The sequence below is a fragment of the Hemitrygon akajei genome, chromosome 9, assembly GCF_048418815.1.
Source record: "Hemitrygon akajei chromosome 9, sHemAka1.3, whole genome shotgun sequence".
In the NCBI taxonomy this organism is placed as follows: Eukaryota; Metazoa; Chordata; class Chondrichthyes; order Myliobatiformes; family Dasyatidae; genus Hemitrygon; species Hemitrygon akajei.
The window spans coordinates 57,398,594-57,426,011 of NC_133132.1; the positions used below are offsets into that span (position 1 = coordinate 57,398,594).

The 27,418-nt window shown below is 42.9% G+C and overlaps 1 protein-coding gene across 7 annotated transcripts in view; it reads right to left on the minus strand.

Annotated features, from left to right (window-relative positions):
- The window catches only part of daam2 (dishevelled associated activator of morphogenesis 2), a 310,967-nt gene that overhangs the window by 224,152 nt on the left and 59,397 nt on the right, over positions 1-27,418 (minus strand). For 2 of the 7 annotated variants that reach the window (XM_073056050.1, XM_073056051.1), the window contains exon 1: positions 5,173-5,617. The exons of 3 other annotated variants lie outside the window; for them this stretch is intronic. The gene's annotated coding sequence lies outside the window, so the exon portion shown is untranslated. Of the gene's footprint in view, positions 1-653; positions 671-5,038; positions 5,148-5,172; positions 5,618-27,418 lie in introns of those variants that run through there. 2 more of the 7 variants (XM_073056052.1, XM_073056053.1) reach the window with 2 other exon arrangements.

Here is a 27,418-nt window from a genome sequence, read left to right on the forward strand (position 1 = left end):
AAGACAGCAGCTTTTTTGTTTAATGACATTAATCCTGCTTGTAATGCCGCAACTTTACAAGGGAGCAAAAGAGCAAGATGGCAAGACAAGATGTTTAATGCATCAAGACGAGAATGAAGGAAACAGAGAGAGAGAGAGAGAGAGAGAGAGAGAGGTGGGAGGGGGTGGTCAGGAGACCGAGAGAGAAGGAAAATGACAGAAATAATGCTCCCGGAAGGGAGATTGTAGAAACAGAGGAGGGGTAAATATAGAACAACAAATAATCTGATGGGGGAACTCAATGAGTTGAACAGCATCTGTGGGGGGAAAGGAACTGGCAACGTGTTAGATTCGTTTTGATTCGAAACATCAACAATTCATTTCTTCCCACAGATGCTGCTCAACACTCTGAGTTCTTCCACATCATATTTTGCTCCAGATTGCAGCACCTGCATCATCTTGTGTCTCCAAATATAAACTGCACTAGGTTACGTGCAAGTCACATATAGAGAATACATAATTATGCACCTATATACCTACAAATTAACAGCAGTAGAGGCCTGTGAGTCTGCTCTGCCATTTAATAAGATCACAGCCAATCTGCATCTAACCTTAGCTCTGGGTTCCCTCATTCACCCTCTTGTTTATCAAGAAGCTGTCGATCTCCACAATACCTGCGATCAAGATGGCCCCTGAATACAGCTCTCCTTCGGTCAACATCTTCTGGATAGATCATGATATTCCACTTCTTTTAAGTTTGCTTATCACTTTGAATGTGATTCTGGAGTCGTTGGAGCCTGTGGTTTGCAGTTTGGAAATCATTTGGATGTTTCAGAGCTCCGCAGTCTCTGACAGGATTCCGGGTGGCAGAGCCTTGTGAACCTTGTGGTAAGAAGGATGTGGGACGAGGCATGAGCTGATATTCGAGTCCACTTCAGCAATTAAAATTTCCATTGTTCGCACGAGGGAGATTGAAAGATTGAAGCCAATGTGGAAGATGAGTGCCAGCTGCCTGCCTTTTGGTCAGTGGAGGGATCGCTCAGCTGCAGGAGAGGGGAGACTGCCTTTTGATCGCCTGTGGGATCACCCTGCTACAGAGAGCAGTGACTGCCTTTTGACTGCTCTGCTACCGGAGATGGGAGACTGCCTTTGGATCACTGGTGGATTGCTTTCCCACCGGAGAGGGAAAAGCCTGCCGCCGTGCACTGGGAGTGTTACCCAGATTTTCTGCGTTTTGGATATGGACTTGGGACTATAGACTTTCCCCAGTTTTATAGTTTTTAATATTCTCTGTTTTTCACCCGATCTCTCTCATTTTTTTGTGGGGGGGGGGGGAGGGGGAACATGCCTGTTCTGTTTTTGTTTGTTTTTTTGTATGGGGAGGAAGGACTTTGGGGGTTGATGATTGTGCTTCCATACTTTTCTTTCTTGCTTTCGTGGCTATCTGGAGAAGAGTTGTATACTTTGATAATAATTGAACTTTTGAGCCTCTTTCCTAATGTTAGTAATGAGAAGGAGGCATGTCCCAGATGGTGAGGGTACTTAATAATGGACACTACCTTCTAAAAACACTGCCTGTTGAAGATGTCCCTGATGGTGGGGCGGCTTGTGCCCGGGATTACAGCTGGCTGAGCCTACAGTCCTCTGCCGCCTCTTTCGATCTGGTGCATTGGAGCCTCCAGACCGGACAGTGATGAAACCAGTCAGAATGCTCGCTAGGGTACATCTGTTCGAGTTTGCTCATCTTTGGTGACATGCAAAATCCCCTCAAACTCTGAATGAAGTGCAGTCACTGGCATCCCTTTATCATGATTCAACAAACAATTGTCCCAGGATAGATCCTTGAACATGTTGACGCTATTAACTGTAAGGAGAGGAGAGATGAACTTGGATTATTTTCTCAGGAGTGTTGGAGACTGAGGAAAATTTGATTGCAGTTAGTAAAACGATAAGAGGCATAGATAGCTTAGATAGTCACAGTCTTTTTCTCAGAGTGAAAATGTCAAATAGCAGAGGGTGTAAGCTTAAGGTGAATGGCGGGAAGTTTAAAGGAGATGTGGCTGCAACTCTCTACCACACAAGGATTCCGGGTGTCTGGAATGTACTGCCATGGGAGATGAATGAAGCAGATATAATATTTAAGAGGCATTTATACAGATATATGAAATGGCATGAAATAAAGTCATATGAACTATGTATAGGAAGATAGGATTAGATTGGCAGCATGGTTGGTGCGGTCATGACGGGCTGATCTGCCTGTTGATGTGGTGTACTGTTTCATGTTCAATGTAATTTTATATGTTTCAAAGAGATCATTCATTCGCCTTCTGAGGTCCAGTGTCAGCCATTCCTACTCAATCTCTCCTCATCTCAGAAATTAATCTGACAAATCCATTCTGTGAGTATGTCCTTTGTTGGGTAAGAATTGGATGGTTATGTGCCAGTTTCATAATTATTGTACACTGATGCACTGAAAGAAAGAAACCTTCTCTGCACAAGCGGCTTCATGACTAAATGGTGCCTCAGATACACGGCGAGCCACAGACAGTTACAATGAATGTACTATGACAATGCGATTACTCAGTGCACCACTGAAAGAAGAAACCCCTGGGGCAGAAAATCCCACAGATGTAAACCACTCCGAGAAAAGCGATTCCATCTCAGCTCTATAGGGAATCCCAGTTTTTCTGGAGGTGAAGTGAGAAACGCATGGCTTCCTAACCTGGGGTCCTTGCTTAATGGTATTGTGCATGGCAGAAGAAAGGCTGGGAACCCCTGTGAGAGGGAAAGCTTGATGAAACAACTGTTTTCAAAGAGGGAAGCAAAGCAATGAGCTTTCAGAAAAAAAACAAGGAACATTCTTCTTTTGCATGCACACAGTCAGCTTGCAACTTTTATGCCTCTTGACATTCAAAGATTCCCGCCCACTGCTGTCAAAGGTGGACTTGGAGAAATTGGTCTTTTTTCCTCTACTGCATCAGAAATATTTGCTAGCATGTCCCTAACCCACTGAGTGCCTCCAAGATACTGCTTTGAAATATCTATCCAGTTTCAAAAGAAACCGAATGAAACAGAACAGAAATAGTTCAACAATATAGCAGAAAGCTTTTCAGCCTTTGGCACCTATTCCACCCCTCATGACTTCTTACCTCAGTGCTACAGAATTCTCAATTCCCTTAATATCAAAAAAAATTCCGATGCTGGAGGTATGTCAGGGCACCAATCACACTGCTTTGCGAAGAGGTGGAATGCTAGGACAGATGGCCTAATGTTTGCAGCAAATAACATGAATAAGGAATGGAAGTGCAGGGAAGACGGAAGTGAGGAGCAGAGGACCAGCACCAACTTGTGTCCTTCTGGCACTGGATCTAACTCAGTGGTTTGGGCCATGGGTCCTGCCTTCCCCTGAAAGAGCAAACAGCAGGAGGGTGGCGAGATGTCATGTCGGCATAGGACTACCTTCAATTAAACTATTAGAGTGGAAAGATAAAAAAACTCATCTGAATTAAGCTGTAGTGTTAGAACAAAGAACAATACAGAACAGAAACAGGGCCTTTGACCCAAGATGATATCAATCTGATGCCATCGGTGTGCATATGGTCCATATCCCACCATGTGCTGCCAGCTCACATTGCCTGCTTAAGTGCTTCAGTTGTATCTATTTCTGCCATCTCGCCAAGCAATGCATTCCAGGCACCTGTGTACCACTCTCCATATTGTAAACATCTTGCTTAGTCAACCGCCTTTAACCTTTCTCCCCACTCTCAACTTAAACCTATGTCCATCGGTGTTTGACATTCCCAGCTCGGGAACTCTGCTGACACCTCTCACAATATCTGGAACATGCTCCAGAAGGAAGGGATGGAATTGGATACAATTACTATACTTGAGAGAGTTGCTCAGGAGGCTTAAGACCACAGACAGCATTCTATCCAGATTCACCACAACTTGGTATGAAAACTTCTCTGCCTAAGACGGCAAGAAACTGAAGAGAGTTGTGAAAACAGGCCAGTCTATCACAAACACCAGCCTCTCTTCCATTTACTGTCTAACCTTCTGCTGTGTTGATTAAGCAGCCGGCATAATCAAGGGTCCCTCTCACTCTGATCATTCTCACTTGTCGTATTTCCATCGGTCAAAAGGTAGAAATCCTCAGGAGCGTATACTAGCATGATCAAGAATGGTTTCTATACCGTGGTTAAATGACTTCCTATACAATAGAGATGAACTCGTGATCTGTCAGTCTACCTTGTTATAGTTCTTGCACTTTATTTATCTGTCTCCACTGCCCTTCCTCTAAAAGCAGAAAAACACTCAGCAAGTCAGGCAGCATCTGTGGAAAAAGCAACGGTTAAAATCTCAGATCCAACACTTACCAATATTAACTGTTTCTCTTTCCTGATGCACTGACAGTTGCCAGAATTTTCTGTTTTTATTTCAGATTTCCAGCATCTCAATTTTCTTTTGATTTTCAGCCCTAATAACTACTTACTCTACAAAAACCCAAATAAGAAAAGACATGTGGTCACGACATCACCAGTTTATGGAAGCTTGCTGTACACAATGATACCTGTCATGTCTCCTAGGTTACAACACTGGCTCCACCTCAAGAAGATATCATTGGATGTAAATTTGCTCAATTTTTCCAGAAATCATGAAATACTCTGAATAAATACAAGTCTTTGTTGTTTCTGGGGAAGGAAGTGCTTAGTATGATGTATTGTCATTGACTTGGAGCAGGACTTTTCAGTCAAGCAACAAAAATTCCTTTCAAAAGGTATTTCATCCCTCTTAAAGAGGCAGTTCCCCACCACACTCCAATCCCCTCCCATCCCCAGTCAAGCTATGACAGTTAAGAAGCAGATGACAGCGCCCAGTTGTCAACACACTTACAATTAGATCTGTCTATGAAAATCTAACACAACCACACCGAGGTTCAAACTGATCCAACATTATAGCACCTTCTCTTGAGAGACTACCCAGACGGCTGCCGAGTGAACTGGCAAACACTGGAAGTCTGTCGGTGGTGATGTCTTAATGGCTGACTGACAATACTCACCCAGATTCTGCTTGGGACAGACAGACGGGCGGGCTACTTGAGGACCATATTAGAACATCAGCACTGAGGACAACTCCATGATGGAATTTTCCACATGTATAATGGCGCTGAACAACTTTGCCCCCTGTACTCACTTGCATCAGTCTGCTGGTCAAGTAAGGTTCGCCTGCACTCCCTTTCACCCCACTCACGGTCCTCCTTCACGGCGATGTCTCCTATACGGACTCCTGTCCTGGGAGTGGGTACTAGAGCAGGGGGGTGAGTAGGAGCTCAGAGGAAGGCAGAGAGCAGGGTGCCTGTCACCCACTTGTTGTCTTTTGGCATTCTTTAAGTGCAAATTCCAAACACTGACACGGAGACAGATGGTCAAATTGTCAGAAGCTGGTGAGAATAAGCCTTCATGGTACAATTCATGCAGAAAAGTCTTGTCGAACAGAGGTAATCTCACTGAGTAACAAGCATCTTTAGCAAGTCTTGCATAATGGCTCAGGGGTTAAGCTGTTTCTGAATGGTGGAAACTGGGTTTCTCATCTATCTACCTCGCCGTGCTTCTCCGCAGTGTATGGATGTGCTCTGCATCTCAAGTCAGGCCAGCTGCAGTTTGTTTAGCTGCCTTTTTAGTGAGCTGTAAACAAGGGAGCTGTGCCAAAAGAGGTCAGTGCCAAATGGCAGAGAATGAAAGAGTGAGTGATTTAGAGAGAGGTTAAGTTAGAGAGAGAGAGAGAGACAGAGAGAGAGAGGGGGGTGAGTTACAGAGAGAGAGAGGGTGAGTTAGAGAGAGAGAGAAAGAGAGAGAGAGAAAGAGAGAGAGAGGGGGGGGTGAGTTAGCGAGAGAGAGAGGGACAGAGAGAATGAGGGCAAGGAGCTTGTGACGCATAGAGCACATCACAGACTGATAGAGATGCGCACATATACACACAAGGGAGAAAGATACATACGTGTGAGGGATAGGTACATGACGTGGAAGTGCAGCACATGTGCACTCACAAACATGCATACATTGTCACAGACACAGAAACACACGCAATTAGATAGAAACAAGCACACGAGACAGATAGCCAACCACAGACAAAACAATACCGAGAAGCATAGACGGAAAGGTACACACAAACTAAAGGATGCAAACACACTCGCATGAGTATGCAGCAGAGTCACGTATACATGTAATATGCAAACAGGGAGAAGCTGAGTGATACAGAGACAGAGATCCAGAACTACCTCCCTGGTAGGGTCAAAAGGAAAGGCAAGCAAGGGGCAGAGAGAGAAATGAGACTTTTGCTGCAGTTTTGGTGAGTTTCAAAATTGATGATTATCTTTACTGAAAGAGCTTAGAAGTAAATGCTTCATCAGGGATTGGAGTATTGTATTTCAAAACATTTTTAAAAAGAATCCAAATGTCAATTTAGGAGGATTCAGAAGGCAAGATGATTTAAAAGAAAAACCCCTAATTAACAGAGTAGAGAACAGCAACTAATTTTAAAACCTGGAGACACACATCAAGCCAGACAGCATCTATGGAAACAGTTAACGTATAAAGCCGAGACCCTTCATTGGGACCGCAAAAAAAAGATGAGGTCAGTGTAAGAAGGGGGGAGGGGAGAAAGAAGTACAAGGTAGTAGGTGATAAGTGAAACCAGGAGAGGTGGAGTGGTGAAGTGAAGAGCTGGGAAGAGAAGATAGGAGAGGGTAGAAGACCATTGAAGAAAGGGAAGGAGGAGGAGAATCTGCAGATTACCAGCTCTGCAGACTTTCTTGTGTTTGTGTGTCTTCTACCCTCTACTACCAGATTCTCCTTTCTCCAGCCCTCTGTCTCTTTAACCTCTCAACTTTCCAGCTTCTCACTCTGACTTCGCATCTTTTGTTCCAGTCCTGGTTGTGAGTCTGCCTGAAATGTCGACTGTTCATATTTTTCCATGGATGCTGCCTGGCCTGGTGTTGTTTGGATTTCTAGCATCTGCAGATTATCTCATGTTTTTATTTTTAAAACCTATCTGCCACTTTTTTAGGAATTATTTTAAAAGCTTTTTTAAAAGCCAAGCATTAAATCTAAAAATCTATTGGAACTTAAAACCTATCTGCTTAAAATAAACACAGATTTCAAATGAACAGGGGAAAAAAGTGCTTTAAAATCCACAAATTATCAACTGATTTTCCATCACATCTTGCACATATAAAGCAGATTGAAACAGCAATATCCTGGCATACTTGACAGGAATGCAATCAGACTGAACCATATAAGGAAACGGTGCCTATGTCCAATAAGCTACTCAGACACAGGGAGAAGTTTGGTGTTAAGAGTCCCAAAGTTTAGAGGAACAAAATCAAGACCCCAATTAGTAGTCTTCGGGTGGTGGGGTGGAGAAATATCTCCACTAGGGGAGGTGTAAGGCGCTCCTTCCCTCCGCTAGCCTGCAGGTCACCCTTGGGCAAGGTGTAGAATCCCTTATCCGCCCCATCAGGGTCATGTGAAGCCATGGGAGCAGTCATGGGTGGTCATATAAACAGCTGGTGCATATCACAAGTCCTGGTTATGTGACCACTGATGCCAGGGAGATCATCACTGAAGAGTATTGATCATGGCTGGGGTCACCTGTCTTGAAAAGACACTTCCCAGAAGGTGGCAATGGCAAACCACTTGTGTAGAAAAACTTGCCAATAGCAATCATGGTCATCAAACGACACAGCACATAATGATGATGATTATAATTAATGGTCATACCCAAAGTGGTAAAGTCCAAGGAGTCATAATAAAGAGTCTTGAGCTCAAATCTCTTATGTTTAAAAACCAAAGAGATTCTGCAGATGAAAAAAATCCAGTGCAACACACACAAAATGCAGAAGGAACTCAGCAGGCCAGACATCATCTAATAAGAGGACAAAGCAGTTGATGTTTCAGACCAGGATTCTTCATCAGGACTCTTTTAACCTTGGACTATACCTCTTGGGGATTATGACCACTAATGGGGGTTTTGCTTTCATTCCTCTAAACTCTGGGACTCGTGGGTGTTCCAGTTTCCTCCCAGATGATCAGGTTGGCAGGTAAACTGGGCACTGTAAATTGGCTCTGGTATGGAGGTGCATGGTGGAATCTGGACAGTGTTGAAAGGAAGATGGTGAGAATAAAACATGCAATTGGTATAGGAGTGGTTTCAGTGGCTGGGCTTGGGGGGAGGCCAAAATGCCTGTTTCCATGCTGTATAGTATGATCTCTGACTATGGGAAAGAGAGCTGACACAGGTATGATTGGCCTAATGTCTTCCAGAATCGTAGAAAAATATAGCACGGAAACTGGCCATTTGGCCCATCATGACTATGCCCACCTTAGTACCCATCTACACTAATCCCATTTTCCAACTGTATCCATCTATGCCTTGCTTATTGAAGTGTCTGTCTAAATGCCTCTTCAATGAAGCAGTTGTACCTGAATTGGAACTGTCTTCTTTGGAATACAGATGGGCTGATCTATAAATTTGCTGACACGAAAACTGGTGGAATTGTGGACAGTGAGGAAGATTGTCACAGAGCACAGCAGGACATAGACTTCACCAAGCAAAGTCAAATATAGGACAAAGGATACATTAAATGACTGAACCCAGGAACACCCATATACAGAGGGACCTTGGGGTGCAAGTCTATGTGGTGGCATAAGTGTGGTAAAGAGGGGATATGGAATGATTGCAATTATTAGTCAAGACTTGAGTATAGAAGTAGGGAAGTCATTTTGCAGCTGTATAAAACTTTGATCAGGAACACTTGGAGTATTGTGTGCAGTTCTGGTCAATATATTACAGGAATGACGTGCAAGATTTTGAGAATGTGCAGAGTGGATTTACCAAGATGTCGCCAGGATTGGAGAATATTAACTCTAAGGAGAGGCTGGACAAACTTGTTAAATAATCCCCTCTGGAACATTCGAGACTGAGGGGTGTCCTGAAAAAAATACATGAAGGCATAGATTGGGTAAAAAGTGTCTTTTTCCCCAGAGTTTTGACAATGCCTCAGATCTTCACATTTTAAAATTCTATGCCAGTAATGATCTGCATTTCCTTCCTCCTCTGTGCTATCCCTGATTAGCAATCTCACATCTCCCACCACTGGTCCTTGCAGTAATGTCTGCGTCACACTCCTGTTGTGTTTACGACTAGTTGCCTTCTGGTACAAGAGCTGCTGCTGGCTCTCAGGATACCTTAGTTCATCACCCTCTGTGCAAAGCTTCTGCCTCAAGCACCACGCTGTTAAAACATCCATACCAAACACCTGCTACTCATTCCGCCACAATGAAGAACTGTACTCAGCACTGGTGCATTTAAAATAAAATCTTTGTCAGTCTTCCTCAAGGTTTTAAGCATAGAACCAGGTTGAAATTCCAGTGCAAGGCCTAGACTGTGCTACACTACAAGAGCAATGGCCTTTTAGATTAAAAAAAACAGCTAAATTTCTCACCTGGTCTCTCTTCCTCTCCTCCCCTTACAATCTATCCAAACATAGTTCCCATCATATCAAAGATGGATAAGACTAACAAAAGGTCAGCAGGTTAGACAGCACCCATGGAAAGAGAATTTATCAATAGTTCAGGTCTGTGACACTTCATCTGAACTAGGAATGAGAGGGATGCAAGTGAGTTTACAGTATGAAAACTAGGTGAAGGAGGGATATGAATAATAAAAGAATGTGTGGCCCTTGTGGCTAAAGGGATCGGGGGTATGGAGAGAAGGCAGGTACAGGGTTTTGACTTGGATGATCAGCCATGATCATACTGAATGGCGGTGTAGGCTCAAAGGGCCGAATGGCCTACTCCTGCACCTATTTTCTATGTTTCTATAGGATGAGTCAAATGGCCTAATGGTAGGGTGGCAGTTATCAGCACATTAAGCCTACTTGTCAGCATAATGTGTTCCATCAGGTTATGACATGAACAATCAAATCCTTTATTTTATTTACAGTACTGTGCAAAAGTCTTAGGCACATATATATATAGTTAGGATGCCTAAGACTTCTGCGCTGTATTTTATATTGGTTAAAATAGGAAGGTGAATGGGAAACAGAAATAAGAGTACTTAGCTTTGCATTAGCTCAGCAGTACTAAGTGTTATTTAGTGACTGGAAATACATAATATACGTATATCACTGCAAACGTCTAAGGCACAGCAGCTATATATAAGTGCCTTAAGACTTTTGCACAATATTGTATGCTACAGCTCATGCAGAGGTATAGGAAATGATCCTATGGAGTTAATACCAAGAAAGGACCCTGTGGGTTTTCCCTGGTGCCCTGGCCAATATACACCCCTCAATCAGAATTTCTTGATATCAATACTGTGTGACCTTGTTGTACTTAAACTGATTGCCGTGTTTCTTGATGCCACATCAGAGTCAACATCACAAAAGGTAAGGATTAAAGTTCCTTATCACTTGCTAGCTCTACGAAAGATGCTATGTATAAACAAGTTCTTCTTTTATTTTCTTTTTACCTTTCATTGAATTGTCCATTTAAAAAAGGAAGCACTTGAAGCTCGATGTGAATCCATTAAAATGCTTGTTTCCCAGAAAGCTCTTGAGTAACTCATTATCTTGGAACAAAGTCCAATGAGCATCAATAATGTAGCTGAAAATCTCTGCATCTGCAACCTCAAATCAATCCGTTTGATTCCAAATGGAGATACTTAATTATCTTTTCTATCCAAGCTTTATACAAACAGCCATTAATATAATTTTGGTGAAATTGTATTTTTGACCATGGCCATACAGTTTTCAATTTTCAAAACATTGTTGGGAATCCAATATCCCTTTCTTTTTGCCGAGAAATCGCTGTTTGCAAACAACCATCTTCTGCAAGCTTTATAAATAAAATCTCCAAAATATTATTCTGTTACTTTCTTCAAGGGCTTTTGCTTGGAATACAATGCCCTGAGACTTGACCGAGGATTCGATAGCTAAGCCACAACAACTATACATTTTGGCCAAATAACTGCTAGACTGCATTTCACAGAGTAGGTGTTAGTTTTCATGAATTGCATGAATACAATGATAAGCCCTTTAATTCAATCTTTCAAACTAACCTCATTCTTAAAATAGTTCATACCAATACCCAAGATGGCAATATAGCCCATGGCTCAAATTCCCTTTTTCTCCATTTGCCAAGTCAATATTAACCTTGCCTCAATACCTAAAACTTGTGAACTGGCGACCCTAACATCAGCTTTTAAAAGCTTTAAATGAGCATGTTCATCAATGACTACATTTGGATTAACACAAATACTCATAGAGTCAGATGGTATTGTATCTGGCCCACACCCACATAAGCCCTGCAGCCACATTAATTTTTAGTGCCATCCAACCCAATCTATCACGTTAAGCCTCCAATTATTCAGCATTGAGTGAATTCCAACAGAATTGTATGCCACATACTAAACAATATATTTCCTTTTGTAAGATGCTGAGCTTGTTACAGAGTAAGATTTCTAATGAGCAGACTTCCGTTTGAGGCAATTATAGTAGATTCCAGTTAAATAGAATTTTTACGTTTTGACCCAATTAAGCAGGTGCCCAAATTATCTGAAATTTTATGGAAATAGTTAAGAAGGTATTTAAAAAGAAACAAGCTACCATTTAATTGAGTAACAAATTATGGATTTAAATGAAATACAGAACTTAGAACATGACCAATATTTACTATAGTTTTGTAAAACTGTATTAGTTCACAATGTTTACTGGCAGAGGATTTCATCAGGGTTTAAAGCTTTTCCCAATAACCAACGATTCCTTTTTATCAGTTCCTGACGTATTTGAACACAACACAGTTATGTGATCAGTTGCTTTCTTTGAACCTATTGCGTGTTTGTAGCAAAGGGAACCGTCTGGCGTGGCACGATATAAAAGATATCAGCATTGTTGATATCATCTACACAGAAATTTTGAAGCAAGTTGTAGAGTTTTCTAGATTTCCACGTTTCAGCTCTCACAGCTTCAGCACTACCTTTCTCACTAAGTGCTTTCTTGAATTTAACGAGGTGCCCACATTTCCATCCGGACAACTGTTGCTTTAAAATCTTTGTGACTCAGCTTCTTAGCTAGCTCGTCTATCTTGTTTTTTTTTATCATTGGTCCACTGACATGCACACTTCATCCAGTTATCATCCAGTTACAATGGAAAACCATTGATTGAGGGCCTCTTGAACATCTGAATCCTTAACTTCACGATTTTGTTGTTGGGATGTTCCCTGGTGTCCCTCACATAATGCCCATTCTTCCTGCAGTTTACCTTGCTGATGTATCAAGCGTGCAACTGTAGATTCCAGCACTCTGGTCATCTCTGCCAGTTGATGATGCCTGCTGTTAGGTGGGTGGCTTTTAATTTGGTCCAGCAGGGTGATTTTTTTTCAGTTCATATCAAACCTTTTCATGGCAAGGGTCCCAAAAAATATTAAAGTCAAAATAAAAAAAACTTACCAAAAAAATACTGCCCTTTGATTCGGGATCTGTCAGCCCAAATGGATAACATAAGCACATGCAACTGACACAGCTATTTACTTTGAGCACGGTGTAGTGTCCAACGGCCACACAAGTGTATGTGACTGCTCATCCCCTGCCCCAATTAAGCGGCACAGTGTCCCAAGTAAATGAAAGGAACCCCAGCTACTTTCTCAATTTCTTTTTGTTCTTTAAGATATGTACCAAATTAGCAGCTGTCCCGATTAACCAACGGCCAAATTAACTGGAATACACTCATTCTCAGGTCTAACTCCTTCATTTCCAGTTTCCCATCTACTCCAGTTCAAAGGTCATACCCCACATCAAAGGTCATACCCCATACGACCTCCTGACTCCTCTCCTAAAGTGGTTTAAGAGAATACCCTGCACATCATTCAAGCTAATCCAGTGTCAAGCATAGGTAAAAGCTATCCCTATGTAAAGTTTATGTCCAGCTTCAAGATGGAAGTTAGTACAAAGGAGTGAAGCAGGCATTTTTCAAAGTGCAATGTTTTTACCCCTTCTTAGGATACTGACAAAGTGGGTCATTGTTGTACATCTGTGATTACCCTTCAACTGAGAGTCCTGCGAGGCTGCCAGAGGAGTGGCACAGTGGTGCAGCTAGCGGTGCTGCCATCTCACATGTCCAGCAACCTGGGGTCAGTCCTGGCCTCTGGTGCTTTCTATGTGGAGTCTGTATGATCACTGTGTGCTTCCTCTGAGTGCTTTTCTTCCATACCTTAAAAATGAGTAGGTTGTTCGGTCAAATAGCCTCTGTAGAAAGTCCCGTACATGTAGATAACTGGTGATGAGGAGAAGGACGGAAATGTGGCAAGGATAAAGAGGGTTTAGTGTCAGTTTAAGTAGGATTAATATAAACAGGTGCTTCATGATCATCATGAACTCAGCAAGTCAAAGGTTTTGTTTCGTGCTTAAGACTGAATAACAATTAAGAACGAACAGCAATGCTGTGGTCCAAGTGACATGTGGACTGGACTGGACATTGTCAGTAGATTTTTGTCCCTGAACAAGGTGGGTCTGACAGTCTATTGAAAGAGCTGTCAAAAGCAAGAGGATATATAGTAAGGGGGAAGTGTTCATAGGAGATATGAGGGGGACTTTTTTTTTCTAGAGGATGTTTGTAATCTGAAACATACTGAGTGGAGGAGGCAGGTACTTTCACAGCATTTGAGTATCTGAAGAAGCACTTGAATCACCTAGGCATTGTGAACTACAGGCCTGCTGCTGGTCCAGGGGATTAGTGTAGATGGGTAAAAAATGGTCAAGGACATGGTGTGTGCTTCTCTGCTGTTTGATTTTATGATTTTATAAGGGTCACCAGTGTCGATGCCACATTCTAATGCGATGATTCAACTCCAATATACACTATAGTTTCACTACCTCCCAAATTCCCAATGTCAATTCAAAACAGCTCAGCCTGCAAGAATCTTTAGTTCACTAGATTTAGCCCAGTAAATGGCTCTCTGCTATTTATATGCCTGCAATTATGCTATTAACTGACAATGAACTTCAATCTACAGGACAAACTCATCCAGGGGCATAAATATCACTAATAACAGCCTGAGTGTCTTACTCTCACTCTTCTTAAAGTGTCTATTGGAAAAGTCTCATGGGGTGAGGGCTACAATAATTATTGCAATTAAATGAGATTGGACATCTCCTGCTGAATATAAGGTATTTGTGAATGAGTCCTTTTATCTTGTCAAAACCACAAAACGTGTGCAATTTCTACAATTTGATTGTGGCCTGACACTTTATACAGGGCGAAGAGTAAGGGTAGGGCCTCAATAAAGTTTGTTATGTTTCTCTAAATTATTTTATTCTGCTGTTTCATTTAAAATAATCATTGCCAGACAATATTGGTCTACATGTTATCACAGTTCTACTCACCCCTCCTTACTCTGTGATTTACAACAAACTTTTCTTTTTCGGATCTGTCATTTATCCAAAAGATCAATGCTGTTTCTCCCCCCCCCCCCCCCCCCACTGTTGCCATTTGACCTGCTGAACATTTCCAGCGTAGAGTCATAAAGTTGTACAGCCAAGAATTCTCCCCCTCAGCCCACTGCGTCCATGGCAACTACGCTAAATCCCAAGCAACACACAAAGGCAGCGGAGGAACCCAGTGGGGCAGGCATCACCTATAAAAGCAAATGGATAGTCAACATTTCAGGTGATGATCAGTTCAGATGAAGCATTTCTCAATCTGAGTTCCTTCAACGCCTTTCTGTGCTGCTCCAGTCTGCAGTTTCTTTGCTCTATACTAAATCCCATTGTATGTTCTCGTTATGTCCGCGTGGGTTTCCTCCAGCTGCTCCTACTCCCTCCTGCTTTCCACAGGAACATGGGTTAGAAGGTTAATTGGTCACTATGATTAGGAAAGCCTACCATTCCATGTTTAGACTGGATTTCGGGAAGTATGATCACATGGCTATCCTCCTCCTACCTGCTGATATTCAGAGGCTAAAGAGCAAGGCTCCAGAGATAAGAACAACAAAGAGTTGGTCCTGGGAGGACGACGTACAGCTATGGGATTGCTTCGAGTCAGTAGACTGGGCTGTATTCAATGACTCATCAGGGGATCTGAATAAATGCAGCATGGTTGTCACGGATTTTATAAAAACAGTTGTAAACAAATGTGTCCCCGACAAAATTATTCAGAGCCTTCCCGAACTGGAAGCCCAGATCTGCAATCTGCTGAGGGTCAGATGAGCAGCATTCAGGACTGTCAACTAAGTCAAATAGAAGAGGTGAAGGTACGATCTCTGGAATGCCAACTCACACGTGAAGTGGCAATTCCAGACAAAGCTTGAATCACTTAAGTCTATGCTCAGCAGATGGGGACAGGGCTTGAATGCCATCAGCTCCTACAAAGTGAAACCAAGCGACATTGGTGACAACAAGGCTTCACTCCCAGATGAGCTCAAAGCCTTTTATGCTCGCTTTGAGCATCAAGACATGAAGGCACCTTCACTCCATAGACCCTAATGATCCTGTGATTTTAGTCCCTGAGGCCGACGTGAGAGCATCTTACAGGAGGGTGAACCGACGTAAAGCTTCTGGCCCATATGGAGTACCTAACATCCTGTGCGAATCAACTACCTGGAGTATTCAGCAATATCTTTAACCTCTTGATTTGGCAGTTTGAAGTGCCCACCTGCTTCAAGCAGACTTCAATTATATTGGTGCCTAAGAAGAACATGGTAACCCGCCTCACTGGATATTGTCCAGGGGCACTTACGTTCACTGTGACAACGCACAGAAAATGCTGAAGGAACTCAGCAGGCCAGACAGCATCTATGGGAAAAAGTGCAGTCAATGTTTCAGGCTGAGACCCTTTGACAGGTCTCAGCCCAAAACACCGACTGTACATTTTTCCATAGACGCTGCCTGATCTGCTAAGTTCCCCCAGCATTTTGTGTGTGTTGCTTGGATTTCCAGCATCTGCAGATTTCCTCTTGTTTGTGATTTGATCCATTGTGACGAAGTGCTTTGAGATGTTGGTGATGAAACATATCAACTCCTGCCTGAGAAATGACTTGCATCTGCTCAAATTTGCCTACCGTCACAACGGTTCAACTGCAGATGCCATTTCATTGACTCTTTCCTCAACCCTGGAACATCTTGACAGTGAAGATGCATACATCAGGATGCTCTTCATTGACTACTGCTCAGCATTTAATATTATCATCCCCTCACAACTAATCAATAGACTCCAAGACTTAGGCCTCAATACCTCCTTGTGCAATTGGATCCTCGATTTCCTCACTTGCAGACCTCAGTCAGTTCAGCTTGCTAACATCTCCTCCACAATCCCACTTAGTACAGGTACATCACAAGGCTATGTGCTTAGTCCCCTGATCTATTGGCTTTATGCTTATGTCTGGGAGGCTAAGCACAGCTCCAATGTCACATTTAATTTTGCTGACAACACCACTGTTATTGGCTGAACCAAAGTTTACTGGTGAATCAGCATATAGGAAGGAGATTGAAAATCTGGCTGAGTGGTGCCACCACAACATCCTCTCACTCAAAGTCAGCAAGACCAAGGAGATGATTATTGACTTCAGGAGGAGGAAACTAGAGGTCTAAGACTCATACTTTACTGGGGATCAGAGGTGGGGAGAGTCAGCATCTTTAAATTGCTCAGTGTTACAATTTCAGAGGATCTGTCCTGGTCCAGCACGCGAGTGTCTTTATGAAGAAAGCACGGCAGCACCTCTACTTTCTTAGAAGTTTGCAAAGATTTGGTATGTCATCTAAAACTTTGATATACTTCTACAGATGTGTGGTGAAGAGCATGTTGACCGCTTACATTACAGCCTGCTATGGAAACACCAGTACCCTTGTATGGAAAAGCCTACAAAAAGTAGTGGATTTGGCTCAGTCCTTTACGGGTAAAGCCCTCCCCTCCACTGAGCACATCTACAGGGAGTGCCATCATAGGACAGTAATAGTCATCATCAAGAACCCCCTCCATTTAGGTCATGCTATCTTCTTGCTGCTGCCATCTGAAAGAAGGTACAAGAGCCTCAGGACCTGCACCACCAGATTCAGGAACAGTTATTACCCCTCAACCATCAGGCTCCTGAACTAGAGGGGACAACTTCACTCAATTTCACTCACCCCATCACTGAACTGTTCCCACAACCTTCATACCCACTTTCAAGGACTTTTCATGTCCTGTTTTTGATATTCATCACCTATTTATTTGTTTATTTATTTATTTATCTACCTTCCTACCTACCTATTTATTCTTTATTTCTTTTTATATTTGCACTGTTTGTTGTGTTTTTTTTGCAATTGGTTGTTGTCTGTCCTGTTGGGCGCAGTCTTTCATTGATTCTGCCGTGTTTCTTGTATTTACTGTGATTGCCCTCAAGCAAATGAATCTCTGTATAAACCTCCTCTGGCAGCTCATTCCAAATTTCGACCACTCTGTGTAGTAAAAAACTTACCCCTTATATCTGTTCCCTGTAGTTACTAAGTTGGTCATAATCACGTCACTGGTATGGGAGCTTCCTTGATGCAATTTGTCTCTCTATTTTCAATATTGTAAAGAATTGAAAAAATTCCACAATGAAAAAGAACAACACTGCCAGAATATAACCATTTCTTTGATGAACTTGGCCCTGAGTTCACAATGCTAGATGTATATACTTCATACTCCATTGGCCAAGACAAGCAGGATACCCACACAGCTTTCATTTTCAAAAACTATAATGAGAGATGAAATTGGTTTATTATTGTCACATGTACCAAAGCACAGTGAAGGCGTTTTTTTGCACGTTGTTCATAAAGATCAAATCATTGCACAGTACATTGAGGTAATACTGGTCAACCACTCTAAATCCGGCAATCAGTCGTCCGCCTCCACCGCTGGTTCGGATGTAATTTTTGCCAGCCTAATTTCAAACTTCCCGCAATGCCATGCCAACCCATCACCATTGTTTTGGTGGAGCCAATAGTAGAATCAGCTGTTGGCACGGTCTTTAAAAGAAGCAAATTGTTTATCTATGTTATTCTAGATTTATTTTTATAACCTGCACTTATCTAGCCCTAGTCATGTCTTCATTAAATAAGGGAAGTGCTTCTCGTGGTATAAAGCGCAAACACCATTCGTTAGCTATACAAGATAAGGAGGAAGTTCTGCAAAAAACTCGGCAGTGGTGTGTCTGTGAAAAACATACGCAGCTTGTATAAAATTGGCTCTTCCACAGTTTATGATATAAAGAAACAAAAAGAAATGTTGTTCCGGTTTCTTGCTGACAGCGAGTCAAAAAAACACAGATGTACATAAGGAAAACAATGAAAGATGGAAGATGTTCATAACCAGATAAAGTTCTTATAAAGTGGTTTAAACTCCACGTAGTTGTACAATCCAACTCCTTTACTTTGGAAGTGGCAATATCCAACCTTCCAATATAAGTAAATACAGATACCTTATAAGCTGTTTTGCCTGTCCCATACTTCAATGAAGTTTCACTTGCTTTCCATTTGTCGTCTCTTTTTCCTTTATTATCCAGTTTGTGCTATTTACAGGGTACTTAAACTGCAGGGTGAAGTGATCATCAAGTAGATTAGAGGTGTTTATTTATTTACTCCTAACCCACCCAACCTGTGATTCGGCAAAATCAGTAATCTGGCACTTCACAGGTCCCAACCATTCCAGAGTTTTGGTGGTCAAACTGCACAAGATAAAACAACAACAGAATGCAGAATAAAATGTAACAGCTACGGAGACGTTCACGGAGAGCGGGGCTTAGGACGATGGCGCCTAACAGCGACTCCTTTGCTTGTATCTTTGGGAACAGTTCTATTTCTACCTTTAATTTTTTTTCCCCCTGGAGTTACATGCTGACTTCAGTTCTTTGCAGAAATGGGGCTTGCTCTCAGGGCCTCACGACTGGCTGCTTTTCAATACGCCAAGGGCACAGCCTGGAAGATTAGCACACCTTCAAGGTGCCGGATTTTCATGGCTCTGAAAGCAGGCAGACTCAAGCTCAGTGCTGCCGCCTGGTGCATCATGGGAGATGGAAGATCGTGGGCAGTGAGCTGGCTGCTGGCTGTGTGCCCAGAGACCCGAGTTCTTTGGGCACAGAGCTTGGAAAAAGCGACGCAACAGACTTTTAATCCCATAAGTCGATGAGTTGTTTTGTTATGTCTCCCCTCTCACTGTGAAACAGGAACACCTCTTTTTCCCTTATTAGGGGGAGAGTGAGCCTGTGGTATGTCGAATCACTGGGTGTACGAGTAGACTTTGGGGTACTGTAAGTCTGTGTCTTCATTGATGCTTTGCTGCACGCTTGAGTAGTCAGTGGGGGGTGTGCTGATGCTTTTTTTGCTGGTGGGGAGGGGGGTCATCATTTTGCTGCTGCTTATGCGTGGAAGGGGGGAGCTGGGGGGGACTTTGGGGTTCTAACATTTAATTGTCATTCATTCTTTGGGGCACGCCTCTGGATAATTGTCATTCATTCTTTGGGACACGCCTCTGGATATTTGCGAAGAAAAAGTATTTCAGGATGTATATTGTATACATTTCTCTAACATTAAATGCACATGGTGCAAGACCACAACAAGAAGGACTTTGTTGCTCATTGGAGAGAAGCTCAGTTTTAAGTATAATTCCAAAACAATGGCATTGCTGTTATCTGTGTAGTGCATTGGCACTGGTCGTAAATCCACTGCCTCACAATGCCAGTGACCTAGGTTCAATCCTGTCTTCAGGTGTTGTCTACGTGGAGTTTGTACGCTCATTCTGGGTACCCTCTGAATGTCCTGGCTTCCTCCCACACCCCAAAGATATGTGAGTTGGTAGATTAATTGACCACTGTAAGTTACCCCTAGTGTAGAGGTGAGAGGTGTGGGGAGTATAGAACGTGGGATTAATGTAGGATTAGATTAAATGGACAGTTAATGGTAAGATTGAACTGGGTGGACCGAAGGGCCTGTATTGATGCTGTATGACTCCACATCATTAGTGAAGCAATACTTCAGTGCTACACTGGACTATCAGCCTAGCTGCTGGCGTTCAACTCCTTGGCAGAGGAACCCCAGTGTATTAACTCACCCACTGAGTCAGTACAGATGTAACACTACAACATCAGCTGATCTGACACACTCTATTACCACATGCGCACAAAGGAAATTTGTCTAACACAAAATATTGTGTAGCTCTCAGAAAAACATTGCTACGTTTCTTGTTCATTAATGATGGTGTTGATTTATGGTTTTTCTCCCACTCCCCTCCAGTCGTATCTGCGCCTAGTTATCTCATCTCACCAGAAGTACAGACAGAGCTGTCACAACTCAACATTCTGGAGGAACCTCAGATAATTTTGCCCATTTCTTTCCATTGCTTTCTGCTGGAAGAATGTCCCTTCCATGGAGAGAAGAGCCTGTGACAATCTCCACAGTGGAACAGACTCCACAGTAACAATACCTCCAGGATGGATCTATCTACACAAAGGGAAAGACTTCATGGTGGCACTGCCTCCATGGTGTGACAAACCTCCAAGGTGGGCCCCTTCAGAATCAGAATCAGGTTTATTATTTCTGACTTATTTTGAGAAATGTGTTATATCCGGGCAGTATTGTAGTCTGCCTATCAGGATTACTGCATTACATAGAAGACAAGAATGTTGCAGAGTACCTCCTAAGGGGTTGCCTTCCCTGCAGGACTACCTCCATGGAGAGCTTTGTAAGAGTAAAGGACAGGAACCCAAAGCAGCATTGGTGCTCCAAGGGGTGCAAGTCCACAAATCCTTGAAATTAGACAGTGTGGGAAAGAAGGAGTACAGCATGCTGGCCTTCATCATTCAGGGAACTGAGTACAGAAACCGGGAAGCCATGTTACAGCTTTGGGTAGGCCACCTTTGGAATGTTGTCTGCAGTTCTAGTTGGCCCATTATGAAAAGGATATGGAAGATTTGAAGAGGGCGCATAAGAGATTACTTGGATTAGAGAGAGGCAAAAAGAGGTTGAACAAACTTAGACTGTTTACTCTGAAGCATGGGAGAGAAACACATAAAATTATGAGAGGCACAAACAGGGAAACAGGGTATATTGTTAAAGAGTTGTTTTTTTCTCGGGGTGAGAATGTCACATACTGGAAGTCACAGCTTTAAAGTGAGGGTAGGGGTGGAAGTTTAAATGAGATCTGAGATTTGAGAGACTTTTTTTTTAATACAAAGAACGGTAGGGGCCTGAAATGCACAGCCAGGTCAGGTGGTGAAGCAGATGTGTCAGCAACGGTAAGAGGCACCTATAAAGACAGAGAATAGAGACAAAAAAGCAATGTGTAGGCAGACGTACAGTTTAAATTAGTATCATGGTTGTCACAGACATCTTGGATTGATTGAACGATCAGTTCTGTGGTGTACAATGTCCAGGGTGGGATTTCCAATGCGGATCTCTTTGCTATGGAGATGGCCTCCAAGGTAGTACTGTTTGCGTGGTGGGACTTTCTCTAAGGTGGGACCCTTCACGTACAGAAGTACCTGCAAAGTCTCGACCTGAATCATCAATAATTACTTCCCCCCACAGATGCTTGACCTGCTGAATTTCTCCAGCAGTTTTCATATATATACTGAATATATATTTTTGCATCTTCAGTCCCTTGTGTCTCCAATCAAAGTAGAATATGTTTTCCTCTTGAATTGCAGAAGAAAGGGCACAGATGCCTGAACCCTTCTCCACTGGGGCATTGTTTCAGCCCGATTGTAGGAAGTATTCTTTTCAGTCAATGTCATTCTTTCGTATTCTTGACCTTCTGCTCTGTTTTTTACCTCATGGAATGTTTGACTGTCCACAGCTTCTTAATCACCGCTCTGGGCAATTAAAACATCACTCACTCAAAAACAGCATAACATTCGTAACTTGTAACGATGTAGCTGCCATTCTCTTTGATACATCAACTCTGCAGCTATATTGTGGGCAACAGAATGTTAACAGTTCTGTGTAATCAGTCTTGGACTAGCATCCTCTATTTAAGTGTAATTTCACATAATTATTGTTACCAGGAAGTGGTTTGCCCGTTGGAAAAGAATGTCTGAATCAGAATCATTCCTGGACTGGCCCATTTATGAGGCCTTTCTGGTGGAACTCAGTTTTGATCCCTGCCATGGCCCATTTGGAAAGGACCTTACTTATTCTCAACGGTTCTAAATGGCCATATCCAATAATGGAGGATTGAACCACCTCACAATAGCAATAAGGCTGCAATGTGAATATGGGGGAATAAAGTGGAATTAGTCTAGGATTAGTGTAAATGGATGCTTGGTAGTTGGTGCAGACCTGCTGGGCTAAACTGGCTGTTTTGCTGCAAAGCTCTATAACTTCCCGAACCTTTGGAGTCTTTCTGCTGACAGTACTCCTGCAGTACTAGTAACTGAGGAATTCCATAATTCAGACCCAGTGATGAAAGGTTGACCACACAATGCCATGCCGCTCATCATACACTGCTCGTGAAAGAAGTGTCTATTTAACAAGGTGGTTTGGGTAAAAATCAAGAAGGCTTTCATAAATTCAGATTAAAATCCCCAGTTCTCATGGTGGGATTGTGCAGGGTCCATTTGTAGCTCAGGTTAGGGAGGCACAGCAGAAGCCATCTTTAACTAGTCAGTGAACTAATAATAATGAAAAAAAGAATTCCCATCCCAACAAGAACTGGCTGCAGTGTGCTCTCCCGGGCAAACCTTCATTCCAATCATGGTGCACTTGTCAATGCACATGAAGCAATGAAACAACCTTCAAACTCTTCCAAAACACGCTCGGCTCTGATGATCATTCAAAGAACACGATTATCTCAACGATCCTATTTACAGCTCTGAACCAGGGTTCTGAAACTAATTTTGGCTTGGTGAATCTTCAGTCACAATCTGGATGTGTCTGATACATATTTATTCCCTTTCGCCTTCAGTCCGGCATCTCCAGGATATATTTGAACTATTTTATTTGAAGTTTCCTCACTGAAGTTATTGAAAGGCATAGTGCAGTGTTTGATAGAGTTCTAATGCCCATTGAAGGGGTCTACTTCAATAAAAGACACCTCTCCACTGCACGTGTGGAGTGGAAAGAAATGGAGCAATTTCAATCCCATTCTTGTTGTAATGGAACGAGTCACACAGCCAAATTGGACCAAAGCTTGCATGAGTGAGACTTTCACCTGATAAAGGATTTCGACTCAAAATGTCGACTATATAGTCCCCTTCATAGCTGCTGAGTTCTTCCATCGCATTTCTGTCTTCCTCCTAGATTGGTCCCACCTTCTCTGTGCTGGGAGAACTCTACACAGATTCTACCATTCATCTGTCTGCAGGGTCAGACTGACGACTGGCAGCTGCTGGCATTTCCCTTAAAATGGCTCAAAAAGATCCTGACAACAATTGAATAATGGTAAGAGGCCCCACCAGTCACACACACTCCCTAAATTACTTCCTGGCACACTTCCCACCACCTTAACAAGGATAGAGTTCCTCTTGTCCTCACATGCCTCCCCATCCAACATATTACTCTCTGTAACTTCCACCATCTTCAATAGGATCCTACCACCAAACACATCTTTACCTCCCACCCCACTCTCTGCTTTCTGCAGGGACAGCTCCCTCCACAATTCCCTTGTCTATTTGTCCCTCCACTCTATTATCTCCCTTGGCATATATCCCTGCTAGCAGCACAAATGTTATATCTGCCCATCAGCTTCCTCCCTCACCTCCATGCAGGACCCCAAACAATCATTCTAGGTGAGACAAGCCTCCCTTGTGAATCTGTTGGGGTTGTATTGCATCCAGTGCTCCACGTGTATCCTGGCCTCCTCCACACTGGTGAAACCAGGCATAAATTGGAGGCCTGCTCTGTCAACCACCTCCACTCCTTTCCTGGCAGCCAACCACTTTAATTCCTATCCTTATTACCGTTCCGACATGCTGGTCCATGGCCTGCTCCTTTGCCATGAGGAGGCTACTTTCAGGATGCAGGAGCAACATCTCATATTTTGTCTAGATAGTCTCCAAACTGATGGCATGGTCATCCGGTATATTTTTCCCTCCCCTTCCCTCTTCTTCAATTCCCTAATCTGGCCTCTTACCTTTCCTCCCCACCTGCCAATCACAATCCTCCCCTCCCCCACTTGGTGACACTCCATCTTCCCTTTCTTCTATGGTCTAGACCTTTACCTTTCCCACCCACCTAACTTTACCTATTACCTACAAGAGAAAATCCGCAGATGCTGGAAATCCAAGCAACATACACAAAATACTAGAGGAATTCAGTAGGCCAGGCAGCATCTATGCAAAAAAAGTACAATCGACATTTCAGGTCTCAGCCTCAAACGTCAAATGTACTTTTTTCCATAGATGCTGCCTGGCCTGCTGAGTTCCTCCAGCATTTTGTGTGTGTTGCTTCACCTATTACCTTCTAGCTGGTCCGCCTTTCTCTCCCCCCAGATTTTTATTCTGTCATCTTAAGACTATAAGACCATATATAAGATATAGGAGCAGAAGTAGGCCATTTGGCCCATCGAGCCTGCTCCGCCATTCAATCATGGGCTGATCCAGTTCTTCCAGTCATTCCCACTCTCCTGCCTACCCCCATACCCTTTGATGCCCTGGCTAATCAAGAACATGTCTATCTTTGTCTTAAATGCACCCAATGACTTGGCCTCCACAGCTGCTTGTGGCAACAAATTCCACAGATTTACCACCCTCTGACTAAAGTAATTTCTTTGCATCTCTGTTCTAAATGGACATCCTTCAATCCTAAAGTCGTGCCCTCTTGTCCTGGACTCCCCTACTATGGGAAGTAACTTTTTCATATCTGATCTGTTCAGGCCTTTTAACATTCAGAATGTTTATCTGATATCCCCGCTCATTCTCCTGAACTCCAGGGAACACAGCTCAAGAGCTGCCAGATATTCCTCATATGGTAACCCTTTCATTCCTGGAATCATTCTCATGAATCTTCTCTGAACCCTCTCCAATGTCAGTATATCCTTTCTAAAATAAGGAACCCAAAACTGCGCACAATATTCCAAGTGTGGTCTTACAAGAGCCTTATAGAGCCTCAATATCATATCCCTGCTCTGATATTCTATACCTCTAGAAATGAATGCCAACATCGCATTCGCCTTCTTCACCACCGACTTAATCCGGAGGTTAACCTTTAGGGTGTTCTGCACAAGGACTCCCAAGTTCCTTTGCACTTCTGCATTTTGAATTCTCTCCCCATCTAAATAATAATCTTGAGGTCCAGCACTGGCCTGGTTTCCCCAATACACTTTCATGTTAAAATCTTTTCCTGTCCTGAAGAAGGATTGCGGCCGGAAACGTCGACCATCAGGGAGGAAGCTATTCACCCTCCATACAATGTCCACTAGAGTCAAAAACAGTTACTTTCCCCAAGTAGTAAAGCTGATCAACACCTCCGCCCACTAACTCCACCACAACTCTATTATTTCCTGTCAGTCACGTGAGGTACAGCTTAGTGAAACTTTATGTACTCTACATACAAACAATCTATATACTGTAAGCCATATATGTCAAACTCAAGGCCCGCGGGCCAAATCCGGCCCGCGGTGGAATTATCTTTGGCCCACGAGATAATATCTAATTACTATTAAAGCTGGCCCCAGTAATCGAAGCGCCTATGGCGTATTATATGGCTAATGCTGAGTTTATTCAGGTACCAGGTTTTCAGGGTTTTTAGTGTTTATTCGGCAGTCTTCTTCATAAGAAATGGAATTTGTAAAGTGAAACACTTTGTAGTTATAGCAGAGACTGAGACACATGAGAGCAGGCTGAAAAAACGGAGGCAACGAAAGCTGCGTTCGCACGCGTCCGACTGATCCGGCCCGCATGAAGCTGCATTTTGCTCAATCCGGCCCGTGACCTAAAATGAGTTTGACACCCCTGCTAAGCTATCATAGGTATTTTTATTTATTGTGTGATTATTATTAATATTGCATTCTTCTGTGTTTCTTTGTGTTGCATTGGATCCAGTGTAACAATTATTCTGTTCTCCTTACACTTGTGTACTGGAAATGACATGAAACAATCTTGAATGCTTTCAATCTCTGGCAAAATGAGAAGCTTTGCAGGAAGGAACACATTAGCGTAAAGGGAATCAGGTTTCTTCTTTATAAATAACTTGCTTGTAAAAGTCAAGCCTGCTAGCGGAGTTGAAAGTAAATACTTTGCAGACTTTGGAGTTGAAAAAGATCAAGCCTTCTCTGATATAAGTACAGGGCACTAAAGGCAACTTTTGGCATGCTGGTCTTCATCAGTCAGGGCACCTGTAGAGACGTTGCGGTGTTGCAGTTGTACAAGATGTTGGTGGGGCTGTATTTGGAATATCCTATTCAGTTTTGCTCACCCTGCCATAGGATAGATGCAATTAAGTAAGAATGAGTGGTGAAAAGATTTACAAAGATGTTGCATGGACTTGAGAGACTGATTATAGCGAGAAATTTATCAGACCAGCTGGTCATTGGATCCTCGGAGTATATAAAATCATGAGGTTCATGAAAAGGGTCAATGCAGTATTTTTCCCGGGAAGGAGAATCAAGTACTAGAGAGTGTAGGTGGGAGGGGAGAGATTTAATAGGAACCTGAGGGCAACTTTTCATCCAGAGGGTAATCCACATATGGACCAAGCTGCCAAAGGAAGTGTTTGAGACAGATAAATGAACAACATTTAAAAGACCTTTAGGCAGGTACATGGATAGTAAAGGTTTAGAGAGATATGGGCCAAATGTAGGCAAATGGGACTAGTTTAGATCAGCTAAGTTTCACCCCAGAAAACAATATTATGATGACCAGGTTTTGTTTACTGAGGTGTTTGAAGGATCCTGGAAGAAGATGACACCAGCGAACAACGCAACTAAGGGTGATATCCTTCAGATGGTTCACAATACTGGTTCTTTCGCTTATTTATCTTTCAAATGTGGTTTTGCTACTGCTGGAGCCTCTGATCTACATTTTAGTGGTGGTGTATTTTCGGGCCAAACGAGCAATCTGGCACTTTGGGGTTTGGTGAGGCTTCAGGCAAAGTGTGCAGCCTGGAGGCCAAGAAGCTTGGAGACAGGGTGTGAACACATGATTGACTCCATTTCTCAGAGATCTCGCCAATTAAGGCATCGAGGAAGATTGAAATCAACGAGGAAGACAGCGGAAGGTGGGCGACTGTTCAGCGCCATCTTCCTGCATGTGACTAGTCTCTCTCTCTTTCTCCCTCTCATCCACGGCTCCCAGAGGAAGGTGTCTGTGTACGAACGGTCTCCACCCTACCCCCCTTGCTTGATGCTGCCAGAGTCCTGGGTGTTGGGCAAGGTTTATTCGACAGTTTGTGGATTGGACTCTAGTTCACGTTATGACCTGTTTCTGGTTTCAAGTT